The 16427-nt window shown below is 39.9% G+C and overlaps 1 long non-coding RNA gene across 1 annotated transcript; it reads left to right on the top strand.

Moving 5' to 3' along the window:
- Positions 1-452: 452 nt before the first annotated feature.
- On the top strand, positions 453-8893 carry LOC142830140 (uncharacterized). The gene is made up of 4 exons (XR_012905110.2): positions 453-632; positions 1799-1868; positions 2703-2778; positions 5573-8893. It is a non-coding gene; the product is annotated as an uncharacterized LOC142830140 (long non-coding RNA).
- The last annotated feature ends 7534 nt before the right edge of the window (positions 8894-16427 follow it).

Below are 16427 nucleotides of genomic sequence, written 5' to 3'. Positions count from 1 at the left end.
GCTGCTCTATGGTTATTCCCCAAGGCTGTGTCTAGACTGCAGGGTTTTTTCGAAAAAACTTCACCTTCATCTAGACTACAGCCACGTTCTTTCGAAATTAAATCGAAAGAACGCGGCTTTTCTTTCGATGGCGGTACTCCTCATTTCACGAGGAAGAACACCTTTTTTTGAAAGTGCTCTTTCAAAAAAAGGCGTTCTTGAATGCAAACAGGGCTTTTTCGAAAGAGAGCATCCAGACTGCCTGGGTGCTCTCTTTCGAAGAAGCAGCTTGCTTTTTCGAAAGTACTGCTTGCAGTCTAGACGCTCTTTTTCAAAAGAGGCTTTTTCGAAAGTATCTTTCAAAAAAGCCTCTTTTGAAAGAGGCTTTCAGTCTAGATGTAGCCCAAGAGGGGGAACAGAGAACAGGCCCATTCCATGACTTACCTGCCAGTAGCAGAGAGAGCCACCCATATTGTAAGAGTAAGCTGTAATCCACAAAGGCATCCAGCAATAAATCTATGTGCAATCCAAGAGGCCTGAGTGAGGCAGAATTCCTGTCAGAGCTCTTCTAAGGCCAGTGGAGTTCCACCTCTTTCTACACTCTAACAAGGGCTGTGCTTGAAAACCATGCTGTCCTCTCCAATGAGTTACCGGTAAGTACTGATGAAATGGATTGGGTAACACATGAATTGACTCAAATCAAACCACTTTTGTGGTTCTGACATGTTGGTTTAAGCTATTTTAAAATATAATTTTCCACTTGCCGATGATGCCTCTGCATTTCCCGGTCTTGAGCAGAAGTGGAAAGTTTACTCATATGGTCTCTGGACTGATGACAAGCTTAAAGTATGAGGAATCTAGCAAGAGATTTGCTTTGGCCAGAGGTGGGAATTTTACTTTATTTTCTCGGATCTGCTCCTGCAGTCAAGTAATAAACTGGTACTGCCCAGCAGACTGGATACAGTACTCTTTATCAATCATAAAAAATGATAAGAGTGTTTATTTACCATTGCCAGTAATTCTTTCCCCAAACTGATTCAATGGCTAATTTTCATGCAGATCAAATTATCCATTACAAAGTAAATCACCTTTTATAAATTTCTGAGGTAGTTATTTCCCATATCCTGTCCTAAATGGGAAAGAGATCAGATTTGTTTTTGGAAGAAGCTCTACTCTTCTCTCTAGATTCTTTCTTCTGCCAACTAAAATTACTGAGCTGGAATTTGTTTTATGACCTTGTGGGCTCAACTACCACTGAGTTCAATAGGAGCAGGACTGGGTCCTATCACCATTTTATAGTTGGAAAACCCCAAAGGGCTGTTTCTCATCTCAGCCTTTGAAAACTTCACTAGTGAAGAAAAGGGATCACGCTTCTCTGCCAGGGCTTCATCTCTTTTCCAAAGTAGCCAGAGTCAGAGCTTTCTTGTTTTCTTACATCCAAAATACATTGTCTGGGATTATGTGAAAGATCCCCAAAATAGGAATGATGTTAAGTGTTCCCCTGTATTGAATCAGTGTCCAGCAGTGAGTCACCTTACAAACAAATATTGCAGGTACTGTGTTGTTGTTCGCCATTGAGAAGAGCTGAAAAAATGACATGAATGTAATCAGAGAGATCTGGATAAAATACATCCTTAAATATTGAGTACCCCTTTGTGGTATCAGCTCAGCTGATTTGTGCCTGAATTGCCAATAAGAAGGACGGGAATAGCTCGTTGGAATATTAACAAAAATAAATTCAAAAGTGATTAGTAACATGTTACAATCAAATATGTAGTTCCAGAAAACTAAGCCATTCTCCCCTTACAATGTCTTTTAGAAATGTGTGTCTATCTGTCTGTATGTCCAGCCATCTGTGAGTCCATTTGATGAAGAACTTCTCATAAATGGTAAGAGCTAGGGACACCAAATTTGGTACACAGCTTCCTCTTTTTGTTGTGCCAGGATAATGGGATGAGCTTGGAATTCGACAGTTTCTTGAAAAATGGAAAAGGAGTGGGCTGGGTAGAAGGAACATTATATTGCAGAATGATCATAGGGAGGCAGCAAGGGAACCTTACAGGCTCAACTGCCACTGAGTTCAGTAGGAACAGGGCTGGGTTCCATCACCATTTTATTATTGGAAAGCCCCAAATGGCTGTTTCTCACCTCAGCCTTTCAAAACTTTACTAGTGAAGAAAGGGAATCACGTGCCCCTATCAGATGGGAATCAGGACAGCTATAACCCTTGTAGGTCAGCAGGAGGCAGGGGGTGAGAAAGGAACAGTAATCTGTTACATTTTCGAGAGTGTTTGTGTGTTTGTCTGTGTGTCTGTCTGTCCCCCAGGCAGGGGACATGCATGCATTCCCTAGCTATGTCTTCTGCAGTGCAGTGGCCATGGGCAAGCGCTTCTCACCTGACCCCAAGCTGCTGGGGTGAGAGAGGGCTGGGGTTGTCCTCTCTCCATGAGGCAGCTTACATACAAACCCTTCATCCCGAGCCCCATCCCAAAACAATGATTTAAGTGAAGAAAAACAAAACTTGTTTGAGTTAAGCATCCGAGCAATGCTGAGTAAATCTTCCAATATCTTTATATTGGCAATGAACTGCATCCATTCATTTAATGAGTGAGCACCCACAAGTTCTACTTAAGTCAATGGGAGCTGCAGATGCCATTTATACACCTAAATATGGATTTATATAATCAATGTTAGGCACCCAAACTTGAACATTTTTATTTCAGACTCTCGGGAAATTGAAGACCTCTCTTTTAAATGTTTTGCCAGGAACACATGTGAAAAAAAGTTAGGAAAGAAGCTGTAAGTGAAAATTAGTAATCTTATTCTTTTATCTCCTTCATTCTACATATTAAAATGTATTAATAGGTTAATGTATATTATTAATATTCATATTGTTAATTATTATTATAAATATTGTTAAAATGTATTAATAGGTTAATGTATATTATTAATATTCATATTGTTAATTATTATTATAAATATTGTTAAAATGTATTAATAGGTTGTACATCCTTATCTTGCTTAAATCCTTCAACTCTATTATTTTGCCCTGCCCATTAGTATCTATTGCTTCACAAACAAATTCCTATTCCCATTTGTTAAGAAATGGGGCTGAGGTCTTTGGGTATGTCTACACTACAAAGTTAATTTGAAATAACAGCCATTATTTCGAATTAACTTTAATAGCATCTACACATACAAACCACAAGGGCACCCTGGAAAGGGCTGGAGGCTCCTTATTTCCAATTAAGAATCTACACAGCACTTACTTTGAAATAGCAATTTCAAAATTGGTGCTATTCCTCATGGAATGAGGTTTACCAATTTTGAAATAAGCCCTCCACTATTTCGATTTAATTTCAAAATAGCAGTTTGGCTGTGTAGATGCTGGTAAAGTTATTTCAAAATAACGGCTGTTATTTCGAAATAACTTTGTCATGTAGACACATGCATCGGGTGTGTCTACACTGCCCCATTGTTTTGGAATAACTAGCATTGTTCTAAAATAACCATGCGAGTGTCTAAATAGTAATTCCGTTATTTTGAAATAATATCGAAATAACGGGTGGCTTATTCCTACTTCTGAAAACCTCATTCCATGAGGAATAACTCCTCTTCCAAAATAGCTATTTCAACATAGCTCCTCACCAAGGCCATTCTAAGTAATTTCTCCCCAGTGCTTCCTGGGGCTTTAAATTGAGATAGTGCATCCATATAAGGGGAGGCTGCCTCTGACTAATTTTGAGGCTTCCCTGTAGTGTGGATGCTCTATTTCAAAATAAGCTATTTGGAATATATCTTCCAGAATAGCTTATTGCGAAAAAAGCGTGCAGTGTAGATGTACCCTGACTGTTTGAGGCCCAGCTCCCATGCAACATTCACTCAGAAAACTGCATATTCAGGTCAGCCTGAAAATACCACTAAAACATATTCAACAATTTCCTTCCTTCAGTAGTGGGGCCTTCTGTTCTTTCACCACCATCCTACGATATTGCACTCTCATTTCTTTTATAGTCCAGCTTTATTTTAGTTTTTTTTAATCAGCTTTTCCTCTTGTCTAGCTGTCTGAAAGAGATTGTGTTCAACTTCATATGCCATGGACTCTTTATTCTGCTTTATAAAGCATATGGTTTCTCCTTTAGCTGCATGATTAAAGCCTTGTTGTTTTATAGCTTGAGATGGAGAAATTGGTGATTGAGTCAGGCATTTCTTTGATACAATCTTGTTTGTACACAACATGGTACTTTCCTGAACATAGTAAGAACAAATAGCAGAAAGCAGTTTTCTGCTCACAGTTTCCAAATTCCCCCATCCTCCTCCCCGCCCCAGAGAGTGCTGTGCCCAAAAGACATGGGCTCTGCCTTTCTCTCCGCTTCCTGTCAGGGCTCTACTACCAGTATTCCTCTTGCTTTCTTCTGGCTTTCTGGGTGCTCTCTGCCTATAGGATACATACAGAGCTCCAGCCTGCAAATGCCCTAGCCCTTACAAACCCCTCTGCCCAAACCTTGCATCTGTCCACTACTTTGGACAGATGCTTCTACTGTTTCAGCTATCTTTACTCTATAAAGGAGATTAATTGTTTCTTTCATTTAGCCATGATGAAAAACAGCCAGCACACCCACAAAACAAAAAACACATTTGCTGGCAGCTACCGACACCCTCCAGCAGGACAACACTGTGACCCCCTTGGGTAGAAGGAATGTTGTGTATAAACACATTGCATATCCCAGAAAAACAATCTGTGATGGCTGTTGGTTTCATAACTACAGAAAGCAGAAGAGAATTGGGTTTAGGCAGAATCTTCTTGTATCCAACAGTATAGGTTGCCATCCTTGTTTTATTTCATTATGCCTGTTATGCTGATCGTCTACTTGTATCAAGTAAATGGTTTTTATATCACATATCACTGAAATTGCATGAAAAACATTCCAATGTTTACTGTATAAATATTATTTCACATCTGAGCACTCTGTAACTCAAGTCTAAAGGTATGAAAGGTTACATTTAATTTCATAAGGAATGAACTCTCCTGGGGGATAAAAGGAGGCGTCACTTTGGAGGGAAACAAATTATAAAGATTCAATTAATGCAAAGAGCAGTTAAAGGTAGATTTGTTTTGAGCAGGAGATAATTTTTATTGAGGGAGCTAAAAGACATGTGGATTTGGAATGAGGAGATGAAGATAATTGAATGATTATTCTAATTTGGAAAACAGGATGCTTGAGTGAGTGCCAGTAGTAGGAAATTCACTCTGCTTGAAATCCACAGTCCCAATCTATATGGAAAAGCTGCCATCATTAGTATTGCATTATTACCATGAATTATGACAGGAAGGGATAAACTCAGAGGACGTATTACTTGCCATTCTAAAACTCCTCTCAGCTTTTCAGTGTTTGTTCTAAATTCTTCCTCTTACAACAACCTCCAAACACTAGAATGTTGGATCACCAAAGAATTTTGATGGCCTAAAATTGTCTGGACTAAAAGGTAGCATTGACTACCCTCCAGAGTAGCACCGGTCTGCAGAATGAGGCGAGTCTTGAGATCTACAAAACTGAAACAGTGATTTACAATGCTTTTCTTCCCCATGCAGGTCGCCAAATGGCAAAGTATCACCTGTGGTTCCATCCAATTTCAAGCTGCCTTTCTCCCTCACGTCAGTGTAACTAAACCAAGTCATTTACAGCACTCCACAAGTTCAAGACAAAACCACCATTTTCCAATTTTGGATAAGATAACTGAGCACACAGAGACTGAGCAATCAACTAGAATTATTTCATGTCTAAACAGGCTTGTCCACAACGAAGAAACCTAGGTTGTTTTAGAGCTCTCGGATTCAAAATGTCTGATTTAGAAGTGATAAGTTTTATCACCTGGAAGGAAAGAGGGTGGAAACAAAGGATGGAAGGGAGCTCTTTATAAACCTGTCTTACTAATTTTGGGCAGTTTATTGATGCACTTCTTCATGAGGCTCTCACTTCTTCCTACAGCTGATGCCCTACCCCAGTCTGGATCCCCCTTACATACCCTGAACCCTCTTTTCTAGCATCACCAAGACTGTATACCTCCAGCCAGAGCCTCTACCCCATCTGATGCACCAAACCTCAACCCTCTGCTTTGGCCTGGAGCCCCCTCTCATACTCTGAATCCCTCTGCTCCCTCCTATGCTTCCAAACCTCTCTTCCCTGTCACCACCCCAGAGCTGACACCCCCAGCCTGAACCTTCACACCCTCTCACATCCCAACCCACTGCCTTAGCCCAGACTCCCTCCTGCACCCTGAACTTCTTATATCTGGTCCCACCCTGGAGCCCATACTCTCCAGATGAAGGCTTCATCCCCTCCCACACCCAACTGCCTGAGCCAGCCCCCTGAAAGTGAGTGAGTGGCAGTTGGGAGAGAAAGCGAGAGAGCGGGGGGAGATGAAGTGAGCAGGGGCTAGGGCATCGGAGGAGGAGGTGAGACAAGAATGTTTGGTTCTGCGTGAGTAGAAAGTTGGCAACCCTACTGGATGCTACAGTCCTTTAAGGCCATTCCACATCCAGGGACCGTGGCAGTGCTCTGACCACAGTTTTCACATTCCTGCGATGGCCAGTGGTGCAGAACTATCAGTGTTGGCTGTAGGGCAAAATAGACAGTTTGGGACTCTGGGATCTGGCCTTGTGTGTCCCACTGCCAGCAGCAATTCAGTGTATATCCTCATGCTAATGATTAGTCCTGCAACTGCAGCTGAGAGGTCTGGGTCTGCACCTGCGCACATGGTAGATGAGAACTGCAAAGATTCACAATGAATAACATTTCTGATTTGAAGGACTAATTTCTGCATTAATGTAAAGAACATTGGATAAGTCCATAGCAATGTATGTTCTTTAAATCAACTCTGGAAGCAGCAGCTGTAGAGTTGATTTCTATTTCTTCATTTAGGACAACAGAACAGTGTTTTAACATTTATTTTTTAATTAACAAAGGCAAGGTGTAAAGAATACTTGACTTATTTGTTCAGAACCCCAAATTTTCATTGTTGTATCAAATAAGGATCCCTCCTGAGAAGTCTTTGAGTGGGGATGGAAGGAATGCATACCGGGCATGAGGTACTAAGCACCATGCAGGAGCAGTTCCTATAGGTTTTTGTATACACTCTTGGGGTGAAATCCTGTCTCCATTAACAGCAGCAGCAAAACTCACATTGACTTCGATGACATCAGGATAATACCCTGCAAGATTTAAAGCATTGGGCAAACAACAAGAATCATTTTACAACTTCATGGAGGTGAGGAACTTGAACACCGTCCAAAAGCATGTTGGAGAATGAGGCCTGTCCGGAAAGAATTGCCCTTACTCAAAGTGTTTCCTTAGCCTGGTAAAAAGCCCACTGAAATCACTGGAAAAACTTTGGGGGCTTTGGATGAGATGTTAGTTAACAATCCATCTTTGGGAAAATGCCTGAATGGAAGTGAAACAGAATCAATATCATTATTTTAGATATACATTTTGAGCTAGCAGAGTAGTAAAGATGTTTGAAGTTGTAACAACATATTCTCATAGATGAGTTGGGTAGTTTAATGAAGCAGCGCTGAAAGAAGGATTCTCAGATGCCCAACATTGTTTCATGAAACAAGCTACAATTTGGAGAGTTTTAGCTTATATTTGATTTCCAGGAAACTGCTCAGGAAGATTTTTTTTCTACTCACAATACTTAATGGAAGTATATTTGCTGCGGGATATTTAAAAATGTAAGACAAGTGCAGAGGTGTTTGTTTCTAATAATGTGACCAACTGGACACAATCACACAATCCCCTCATAGTAACAACATTAAAAATGTTATTTAGGCCAAGTGAATGAAGCAAAAAGGGTGCAACCTTAAGGAGGAAGTGTATTTCTGCCTTGAAAGATGCCATTCTTCGAGAAGAAATGGTGTGTTTATGTAACCATCTGCAGGCAGATTCAGATCTGTAACCCTTGGAGATTAGGACAGAAGCCTCTACAGCTTGAGTTATAAAGCCAGCTAGCTCTCAGTTTAGGCTGTAGAGCTCACTCGTTCTTATCTCTGGCTATAAGTGGTCTAAGTGCCACTACATGGGACAGTAAATCACACCCACTAGGTGTGCGGGTTACATCCACACTATGGGATAAGATCAAATTAAGATAAGCAACTTTAGCTACGTTAATTCAACTTTTGGTGCTGTCCACACTGAAGGAAGTCAAAGGGAGAACATTCTCCCTTCAACTTCCCTTACTCCTCATGGAAGCAGGACTACTGGCATCAACCAGAGTGTTCCTTTCAGTTTGAATAGTGTGTTTTCATTAGACCCGCTAATTTGAACCCTGGAAGATAGATAGAGGTAGTTTCAATCTTCTCTGCAGTATAGACATACCCAAAGAAATTAATTAAAAACATTGTAAGCATCCTTTAGAAATATGTAGGGGGAAATTCTTGTGCCACTGAAGTTTATGGAAACTTTGCAATTGACTTCAGTGGGACCAGGATTTCATCCACAGTACCAAATTAAAAACAGGTTATGTGTTGAGGCGAGGGGAAATAGTACTTCACTGTATCGCTAAATACTATAAATATGCTTTGACCCTATTAATGTTAATTTTCCATTAATATTCTTGAGATCAAGGAATGAATTTGACTAGATAGAAACTTTAAACTTGCAAGCTTACATATTGCATCAAAAGCAAAATGAGAAATTATGTATCTAACCAACAATGCACATTTTGAATTTGTAACTAGAAGATGAAGAATGAGTAAGATGATTCTGGTATGAACACATGAAACTTTTGGGGTTTGTCAACATTTGTGAATACTTAACAGTATAATACATGAATAGCAGTGAATCAAATCCAAGCTGTTTACTCATAAATACATTTGAATGTTTCCATTATTTGACCAGTTGTATAAAGGAATAAACAGAAGATTAATGATATGGAAAACATCTGTGTTTGAGAGAAGATGTCTATTAACAGCCATCAGGGTCTTACTTTCTCTCTCTGGTGAATTAGTTCAAAACCTTGCTCATAACAATGAGTTTGGTAGAGTATCCCTATTCTTCTCTGAATATACTATAAACCTACATCTGACTCAGAAAATATGTAGAATTAAAATGAAAATGTTAGGACTCGGGTGCTTTGTATGATCTATGTAAATGGCATAATGTCTGCCCAGCCTTATGCCTTGCACAAGACAGTGAGAATATGTGCAGTCACTAATCCGTGTGGACACTTAAAACGTAGTTTTGTGTGTGTGTGTGTGTGTGTGTGTGTGTGTATATATATATATATATATATATATATACACATACACAGAGAGAGAGAGAGAGAGAGAGAAACAGAATGAGAGACCGAATATTTTATGAGTAAAGTAAGGAAAATAACTTGTGTTTCATTTACTTGACACTTATATAATTGTTCATTTTGTGGACTTTGAAATATAAACTAATTTTCAAAACTGCCGTTTTGAAAAGAAAATTTTGCACTGACTAGTTCTTTTGATAAAATTTTAGTTCAGGTGCCAACCCTTAAAAAAGCCATAGACTAAATTATCTATTTTAGCAAAGGAAATTAAAATATGATGATAGAGCACATGACAAGACCGATCATCATTCGGATGATTTTTTCTTGGATACAATTTTTTCATGGATTCTGTTTTTCTGCTTCATCCCCGTGCCCTGGAAGGCAGGGGCTTCTGAGATTTTTGCAAACAAGAGCAGTGGGATCCTCAGAGCTGTCAGGTAATGCAGGCACTCCACAGCTCCCAGCCAGGGACCTTGCAGCTCTCAGCCCCATAGCTCTGAGCTGCCATGGGCGGTGGGAGCCCTTTAGCTATGTGGTGTTGTGGGATGAGGGGGCCCTGCAGCTCCATGCTGTGAGCCACTGCAGGGTGGCAGGGATAGAGCTGTTACTCCCCACCCAGAAGTTGCTCCCCTGATTCTTTTTAGGTAAGTAACAGGCAGGTCACAGACGTCTGTGTTTTTTTGTTAACTGCCAGTGACCTGCATGTGACTGTGACTAAAAATACCCTGTGACAAAATCTTAACCTTAATTATCACCATGCAAATGAATGCCCTAATTCTGCAAATGATTTCTCAGGATCAGGGGTCTAAGTGCTTTGCACACTGAAAGACATGAAGATAACATTGGATGGCATAATCAGCTACACATTTACTAAAAGCTGGGAGATTGAAGGGGTGTGTCCCAACAACAAGTAAAAAACAAAGCAGTATTATTGTTTCCTATTTGGAAAATAGAGAAATGAAACCAAGAGAGATGGAGTCCTAAAGAGCTTACCTCTAGAGCTTACTAATGTATGTGATTTTATGCTTTTTATGCCCAGCTTGACACATCTGCAGGTGCTGGGTAACCACAGCTTCCCTTGAAGTCAATGGCCAATTGTGAAGATTCAGTACATCTGAAAATCAGGTATTAAATACATCAGTGGAGACTTACAATTTTCACCTACATGATTTGTCCAAGAACACATATCATAGTTACAGGCCTATTTGCCCTTTAGCTCTCTTGTGGTCCTTAATGAGGGCACTCTTCATGGTTGGTTTCCTATACTTGTCTCATGAGTTGAAGTTCATGGCCCAACTACTTTTGGATTAGATCTCTAGGCTGCAGACCCCCTGTTTACCGATGTTAAGACAACTGGCCCAACCATATTTGGCATCTGCAAGTCCTTTTCTGTCAGGGGCTGTGACACAGGGTGATTAAAAAGTGACAGAAAACATTTGTCAAAACAAAGAAAATTTACCCAATGGCACATAAGCAGAAAAAATGGATAAAACGACAAAAGACCTACATACCTGAGTCTTACCTAAAGTTTATTCTTTCCTCACAAGTTTTGAGCATGTTAAATTCAGCCTAGATGCTCTGCTCCCAAGTTGGGAGCCTCAGATAATAGCTGAAGTACCCCTTTGCAGCTTTCCCTGCTAGAGTCTCCCCATTCATCCCTAGCCAGGGACTTTAATAGCTTAGTGTCCCTTTGATCCCAGGTTCAGGCCTGGGGAAAATAAACCTTGTTTTATTAGCTGGGGCCAAGAAGATGGGCCTTCTTCAATGTTTCCTCAAGGGGCCTTCATATATTTTCTGGCAGTATTTTATCTTTGTCACTGTTTCATTTCTTGTTTGTTTCCCCCAACAGCCTCTTTAGATTTAATTTCATGTGCTCAGGTGGGATAATACCCAGCAGGCAAACTAAGGTGCATGTGCTGTTCATACCAAATGCATTAAAAACAATGAGTGGTCCTGTGGCACCTTAGCGCTCATCTAGACTATGGGAAATGGTCAAAAGAAGATATGCAAATTCCTGCAGAATTTGCATATCTTCTTCCGATTGTACTTTCAAAAGCAGAGCTTTTGAAAGTAAAAATAGTTAAGACATGGCTTTTTCGGTGACCCCCCCCTTGTCGAAAAGTCGCTCTTCCTCAAAAAAGGAGGTTTATGCACCTTTTCGACAAAGGGGTGGTTCGCCGAAAAAGCCGTGTCTTAACTACTTTCACTTTTGAAAGCTCCACTTTCAAAAGTTCTATCGGAAGAAGATATACAAATTCCCGTGGAACTTGCATATCTTCTTTCGATCATTCCACGTAGTCTAGATGAGCCCTTAGAGACCAACAAAAATATATAGATGGTATCATGAGCTTTTGTGGGCACAACCAACTTCTTCTTAACATGCCACAAAATACAAGTAATCTGCAGCAGCAGATCTGAACCTAGCAACCGAATCCTAATTACTGTACAATCCATGTACTTGATGTGTTGAATGATTCACAGCTGATCTGGAATCACCTGCTTTTTGATCAGGACAGCCCATTTTGTGGTGGAAATCATAGATTCATAAATTCCAGGGCCAGGAGGACTCTGCCATACCTAGTCTGACCTCTTGTGTAACACAGGATATAGAACTTCCCCCAAACAATTCCTAGAGTACATCTAATAATTTCTGAAGCAAGCAGCTAAGGTATACCAGCCAGAGAAGAGAGTACAGATGGCTTGTGCTAATGCCACCTTCTCCAGGTTGATTTCCTGCCTCCAGAAGGCTGTAACTTGAATTTAACCTGTCATATGCAGGGATCAGATGACATTTTCACCTGAAGCAGCTTTTGCATCCAAAGAGTATCTCATTAGCCATTATAGAATGGTTTCCCCATATGCCCTTCAAATTACAACTGCTCAGAATATCCTGTTAAATCTAGGCCATTCAACAGTATGAATATTGAACTATTTGTAATATCATAATATTTATTAAGAAACAGAAACACCTTCATATGACAAGAGACAATTGTTTAATCAACAAACAGCAAGCAGAAGATTCATAGTTAAGGCTACCAATATATTGTCAGTTCACATTTTTTAAGCAAATTAAAAAAAGAGTATGCCATTTTTCATTGTGATTTTTCTTCAGGTGCATTCATGAATGTGAAAGCTCAGACAGGCAGCCCAAAAGATCCAAAGTTCCAGGTCTTTTAAATCATAGTCTAGCTGAATAGACTACCTGCAATTATTGCTGCCTACATTTCTGTCCTCTTGCTGACTCTAAAATGCTTTCAACCATACCCAGAAGGAAGCACATTGGCAATCAGTGAACGGTTTAGAAAGGCACGGTGGGTAAGATAATATCTTTTATTGGACAAAGATACAAGTTGGTCCACTAAAAAATATTATCTCACTTACCTTGTCTCTTTAATATCCTGGGACCAACACAACTACAACTCTGTAAAGGATGAGTGATTTAATAGGTCAGTTTCCATGGCAATGCAACCATGGGCCTTTTTTTTTTTTTACCAGCAAATGCAAACTGCCAGATTCTGGAGAGTGGCTCTATTGCAGGGTTCTCAAACTTCATTGCTCAGCAATCCCCTTTTGACAACAAAAATCGCAACATGACCCCAATAGGAGGAACCAAAGCCTGAGTCCTACCATGCCAGGTGGGGAGGACAAACCCTGAGCCACACAACCATGAGGAGCCAAAGCTGAAGAACCCGGGGGTTCAGTCTCAGACAGGGAACCTGTCACCTGAGCCCCAGCACCCAGGGCTGAAGCCCTCAGGCTTTGGCTTCAACCCCAGGCAGTGGGCTAGAGCTTCAGTTTCAGCCCCAGGTGATGAGGATTGGGCTTTTGGCCCCAACAAGTCTAAGCCAGCCCTAGCAACTCCATTAAAATGAGGTCATAACCCACTTTGGGGTCCCAAAACACAGTCTGAGAACTTCTGTTCTATTATTTTGTCATTCTTTCTAGCGAGGAAAGAAATTAAGCCTGTGAGCACTATACATGACCCTACATTTGTTTTCCACTAAATTAACCAATCCCAACTTTCCTCAGTTGCATACTGTAATGACAGAATGTTAACCTTAAAGGGGCAGAATATGCTTAAAACTTAATCATTTTCAGAAATTAAGTTGAAAGTATTTTCAGTCCATCAACCATATTTTATATTTTTCCTATTTTGAAAAAAACTCTCTCCTCCATTTACTATGAAGGAAAGACTTTGACAACAACACATCATAGAGAATACAGCTCACTCTACAAGGGAAAAATGGAACTGACTATACACACAATGATATCAAATGCAAGGAATAAATAAATTGTGGACAAAATATTTTGCCTATAATTTATTTATCGTAATCTTGAGAGTGACCGGTACCACTAGAATATAAAATGTTTTCAAGGAAGGGATTGCTATTTAAATTGACACTGCACCTTTGAATATTACAGCAAAGAACTTTAAGGCACTGACAAGTTGTCAAAAGTGGCCAGTGCAGCATGAACTGTGTAGCAATTACCCACCAAGTCTCAATCCTGTAGTTATAATGTGTGGGCTGAACCATGAATCCACGTGGACCCAACGTTGATCAGTGAGGTTCACACATATGTAGCAAAGTTCCCCATCTGCAAAATGGTAGGGAATATTACTTCTCTACCTTACAAAGTTGTTGTGAGAATGAATACATTAAAAGATTGTGAGGTACTCAGATAACACAGTAATGAGGGCCAAATAAGCAGGCCCGGCCTTCAGGGCCCCACATCTTCAGGGCCCCTTGCTGCCCTGGCTGGGTGCTGCCCAGCCGCGTGGCTCAGAATGCTGCCTTGGGCCCCACAAATTCTTTGGGCGGGCCTGCAAATAAGTACCTAATATAGACAGACATAGAAATATTAGCATTGAGGCATACATTATTTTTTTCTTAATTATCACTTTACTTGGAGAGTGCAAAAAGAACTCTTCTGTATAGAGCTCTCTAATGTGGGCTTATGAATCAAGGAAAACTTAGTATTGAGATGAAAGAACAGGCTCTAACAAGATCTCAACACTTTTTACAAAACATTTAATTTAGACTTCTTTTACGGTTAGTATGTTTTTCCCCTGTCCCACTGGATACAATTATAAATCCCTGAATACGGCCATATGTGTACAAAGGAAATAATGATAACTGTAGCCTTGTAATAAATGTTTAAACAATTGTCATGTCAGTTGTCAAAATTCCTTACTCAAATACTGTAGGGGCTCTTATTTTTAAGCTTTACCTTTGGATTTCTAGCTATCTGCCTCTACAAATATTTTAAACAAAAGCATACAAAAAGTTAATTTTTTTTATCTGCCCACTAAACCCAAACTCTTTCCTTCTATGGCCATTTACAAATGGTGTCCATATGAGTTCATTGTTTTTTCTACCAAAATATTTCCAAAAGCAGCTTTCAGAGAAATCATTAACCAAAGCAATATCATAAAGATTTTAATCGAGGTTTTATTTAAAGGTTGTTTTTCCTGGCTAATAGTTTCTGTACATTTACTTCTCAGCTGTAGCCACAAGGTGTACCAAGAATTATGAACATACAGGATGACCAGTATGTTGAATAGTATTTATGATATCATGACAAAATGTTGACTAAAATTTATGATCGTCTTATAGGGTGTAATTTAATTCAGTTAAAAGGAAGCAGTAACTTTTTCCTAATTGTTTAGAGATTGCTTGTCTTCATGATTTATATCCATAGTCCCCAAACGCTGAAAAAAAAAAAGAAAAGAAAATGTAAGGCTTTTTTGAGACTACAACCAGCACATGTCCATGCTTATGTATGTGAGAAAGCAGCATGTGAGTGAGGGGGACATTTCAAGTATACACATTAAGGGTATGCTTAACTGCGGTGCTATTTCGGGATACTTCCAGAATCCTGAAATATCTATTCCGCATCTTGACAGTGCACCCATTATTTCACTGTGCAGACAGTGCCAAATTATGAAATACGCTATTTTGAAATACACTCGAAATAAGCTACATAATTTGCATAGCCCAAATTGCGTAGCTTATTTTGAGCTGAGGGTGCAGTGTAGATGCACTCTAAGGGTACATCTATACTGCAAGCCTCTTTCGAAAAAGCATCTTTCAAAAGAGAGCGTCTAGACTGCAACCTCTTCTTTAGAAAAAGTGAGCCGCTTTTTGAAAGAGAGCACCCAGGCAGTCTGGATGCTCTGTTTCGAAAAAGCCCTGTTTGCATTCAAGAACGTCTTTTTAAAAAAAAACACTTTCGAAAAAGGCGTTATTCCTCATGAAATGAGGATTACCACCATTGAAAGAAAAGCCGCGTTCTTTCGATTTAATTTTGAAAGAACATGGCTGTAGTTTGAAAGAACACGACGCAGGTGAAATTTTTTCGAAAAAAGACTACTTTTTTCGAAAAAACCCTGCAGTCTAGACACAGCCTAAGTAAAAAATATTTAAGCTGGGAACAATTCCAGGATACCTCTGTAGGAGAAAGAAAGAGCCTGAAGCATGGGCCTGGTGCTTGAACCAAAGTAAGTAAGAGTTGTACTATGAGTAATAGGCTGTGTCAAAAGCAAATGTTTGCCTGCAAGCCAGTGTCTCTCAACACTAGAACTGCTAGCATGGATAGAAGCACATGAAGTATGTAAATACATGCCACGAGGACAGTTCAAAGTCAACCAGCTGAGTACATGATAAAATAGTTTGAAACAACAAGAGTGAAAGCATAACAATGAGTAGTGAATGATTTGGGTAGTGAATGACGTACAGTGTGTATCATAGATTATTCATTTCTGTCTATAAATATTGAGATACCTCGACTTAATTAGTTGGCCTTCATAAGGGGCAATAGTGAAATCCATACTACCGACTGAGCCGTGTCCATTGTCCCAGGTACAAATATGTAGGGGCTAGGAAGCTATCTGACTACCAACAACTATTAATGCACTTCATTTGACAATAAACCTGACATGTGTCCCTTTGTATCTTATCCGAATCTGTGGTTTTGGGGGTTCTCATGAAGTCTATTGTGCTAGCTACCTGCACAGAGTCATGATATACTGAGGCAACATACAAAAACACATGCAGCTGAACATTTATCATCACTGACTGTCAGGACGCCACACCAGTGAATCCTGAATTTACTGTATCTCTGTCTTGAACTACTACAACTTCTATAGCTGG

This window comes from Pelodiscus sinensis, chromosome 1 (assembly GCF_052426305.1).
Source record: "Pelodiscus sinensis isolate ZL-2025 chromosome 1, ASM5242630v1, whole genome shotgun sequence".
Taxonomy (NCBI): domain Eukaryota; kingdom Metazoa; phylum Chordata; order Testudines; family Trionychidae; genus Pelodiscus; species Pelodiscus sinensis.
This window is presented reverse-complemented; position numbering and strand designations above follow the sequence as displayed.